This window comes from Vitis riparia, chromosome 6 (assembly GCF_004353265.1).
Source record: "Vitis riparia cultivar Riparia Gloire de Montpellier isolate 1030 chromosome 6, EGFV_Vit.rip_1.0, whole genome shotgun sequence".
Lineage (NCBI taxonomy): Eukaryota > Viridiplantae > Streptophyta > Magnoliopsida > Vitales > Vitaceae > Vitis > Vitis riparia.
The window spans coordinates 413,287-416,720 of NC_048436.1; positions in this window are offsets into that span (position 1 = coordinate 413,287).

Genomic DNA, 3,434 nt, shown 5'->3' on the forward strand with positions numbered 1-3,434 from the left:
AATTAGGATACATTTCAGATCCACATAAAGGTAAGTCACAAACGGGGTATGTGTTTAATTGCAATGGTACTACTATTTCATGGAGATTTATCAAACAAATAATGGTGGTCACTTCATCAAATTATTTAGAAATACTTGCAATTCATGAAACAAGTCGTGAAAATGTATGACTAAGATCTATAATCCAGAATATTCAAGAATTATGTGGACTCTCCTCTATCAAATATGACCCAATAATATTATTTAAAGATAATATTGCATGTATTGCACAAATAACATGTGGTTATATTAAATGAAATAAAACTAAACACATTTCACCAAAATTCGTTTATACATACGAACTCTAAAAGAGTAGTGAAATTGATATTCAACAAATACGTTCAAGTGATAATCTAATATATTTATTCATAAAGTTATTGTCAATCTCAATATTCAAAAAGTTAATATACAAGTGTAGACCCCCTTGTTGGCTGGAGAGGGATGAAGAAAATATTGTTTTTTTTAGGGGAGTGGGTGAGATTGGAAATGATGGAGAGGACGGGAGCAGCTGGGAGATTGGAGGGGGGAAAAGAAAATGATAAGAGAAGGGAAGTGGCAGTAGCAGCAGAGGGACAAAGGCTGCAACAAGAAGAAAGAAGGAGGAGGGAAAAAAAGAGGGAAGAAAGAAAAGAATAGGGGAGAAGGCTGTTTTGTTTGGGGGGAGGTTTTTAGACGGAGGGGAGACCTTTGCTGCTAGTCCTTTACAGTGATATATATATATATATATATATATTTTTTTTGAGCTAGTTTGGAGGGATCCTCAGGTAAGTCTACTGTACATCTCTTGTTCATCTTTATTACCATTGTTCCTTCATTTTCTTTTCTTGCTGTTGGAGGTTTTCGTTCGCTGTTTTGGTGTGGATAGATAGGATTATTTGTTCGTTTTGATTGAATTTAATCCTCTGTATATATGCTCTGTTCTTGAGTTTTCTTTGATTCATTAATCCCACCAGTTTTTAAGCTCATGGAAGCCACCTGAAATAAGATCCTATACATCAGCAGGTTTCATGTTCTCCTGTTTGCATTGTCCTCAATGTTCATGCTATTTTCTGTTTTAGCTTTATCCCTACATTTTTATTGTGATTGATGGGTCGTTTGATATGGGATTTGCTGCAAATGAGTGGAGCTTTGCTTGTGTTTTTTTTGCTTTCCTGCCGATGACGTGTGGCTCAAAAGGAAAAGGAAGAGAAATAGGTAAGCGGGGAGATGTTTTTGTGAGGTTCTTTTATAGAGTGAGGGAAGTTTTATGGAGGAGGAATATTTTTTTGGGGCTGTTTCTCACATTAATGTTGGGGCGCTGATATAGATGAACAAGGTTCACAGGTGGCACATAGTAATGCTACATGGGTTCTTGGTCAAATATGGGAAATTGGGCCTCGAATAGGACTTTAACCACCAAACCCATTCTTTATTCATTTATTTTTTTCCTTTCTCTCACCATTTCATCCACTCAATTTTTTTTTCCCTACCTTCTTTCATAGGATTCTTGATAAATATACTGCTATTAAAAAAAATAATATTTAAAATACCATAGTTTGGAAAATAATTCCAATTTTACGGCACTTTTGAACACGTAGGATAACACGTAGGAGAGATATGAAAACCCATTCCCCCCTTTCCATTTCCCTTCCCGTTTTTCTTCTCTTCCCTTCTCATTTTTCTTCTCTGCATCAAACCTCCTCTGCCCGAAAACCCACTATCCCGCACGTTGATCATGAGGTGGAGATCCTTGCCTCAACACCAATAGGAAGGAAGTGAAGTGCAGATCTGAGAAACCATTGCCCCCGGTGTTTTCTGTAAGTTTTGTGGTTATATTTGGTTGTGTGGTTGTGTTTGGTCACCGAGAAAGTGTGGGAAAGTTGTAAAAAAATTAAAGTTTTTGTTTTTTTTTTACAATGAAACCGAGTAGACTAAAAATAATGGAGAAAGTTTTAATTTTTTTGTGGTTCGGCTTGTTGTGATTCTGTTTGGTTGCCAAGAAAGTGTGGGAAAGTTGAAAAAAAAAATTTCCAATATTTCCTACCAGTCCAGCCCATGCACAGGGTATCTGTCCAATTTTTTCAGCGTAATCTGATCATGATTTGAGGGGAAAGGTTGTGTTTTTCAGCGTGGCTCAAAAATCTTGGAGGGTTTGTGAAATTTAAATCCAATGGCACAAAAGCAAAGAGACCCCTGGACAGATCCAGAAAGCATGGAGCAAAAAAAAAAACATTTTTTTGTTTGTTTTTTTATGGGGTTTTGCATGGACTTTCCCGGAAAGCAAATGGGGGATGGATTTTATTGGGAATCAAACGGTGATTGCAAAAACTTGGGAATCAAACGGGGGTTCCTCCTTTTACAGTCTATCATCACTCAGATTTAAACAAGCATTAATTCTGAATTTATAAATTGATAACTGCAAATTTTACTTCTAAAGCCATGCTGATGTGCGTAGTGGTTTATATTAGGCCATAAAAATTGTTTACATATCCACTTGCAAGTAGTGATTTTTTCTTCTGGGTTTCTTTTTCTATTTTATGGAATGAAGATCTACATAGCTCCATCCAAGGCTCTTGTACAGGAGAAGCTTCGAGATTGGAATCAGAAACTTGGGTCCCTGGGGATAAATTGTCTGGAGCTGCAACAAAATAAAAAAATAATAACCTGATTAGATTAGTACCTGCAATTATTGAAATTGAAATTCAAATTCAAATTCAAATTCAAATTTAAATTCAAAGAGATTCTTCACTTTTTATTTGTTAAAATAAAAAATAAAAAATACTATTTTTTTTTGTTAAAATTAAAAACAAATAAGAAATATTTTTATTTGTTTCATTGCTTTCAACTGTTGCAAGAAGGTATGTTGATCTTTAATAGGCAATCCACATACATCAGTTGAAGAAATATTTTTATTTCTATATGAATCTTTGGTTGTCTTGTTTAATAATTTATTCATTTTTTATCTTTATTTCTATACGAATCCTTGGTTGTCCAGTTGAAGGAATAAAGTGGTGTGGGTATATACGGTTTAGGTTTGGATAAGATTGAATTGAATTTGTTTTTATCTGGTTAGATTGATATCCATACGGATATAGTGAAAATTAGACTAAACTCCAAGGTAAACGGAATCAGTTAATACGATGAATAAAATTATGATATATTTTTATTAATTGAAAATTTTTCATTCAATTATAAAATAATTATAATTAATTTGTTATTTAAAGTGTTTTTTTTAATATTGTATTTATATCCTAACTTTTGATATATATTTCTTTAGTACATATCATTTATCATGGGACAAGTTTGTCCTAGTGGAGCTGGGATATATGTTGAACCAGTGGAAAAAAAAGAGTTCAATTTTGTATGCATAAAAACTATAAATTGATTATAATAATGTGAAATGTGATTATAACATG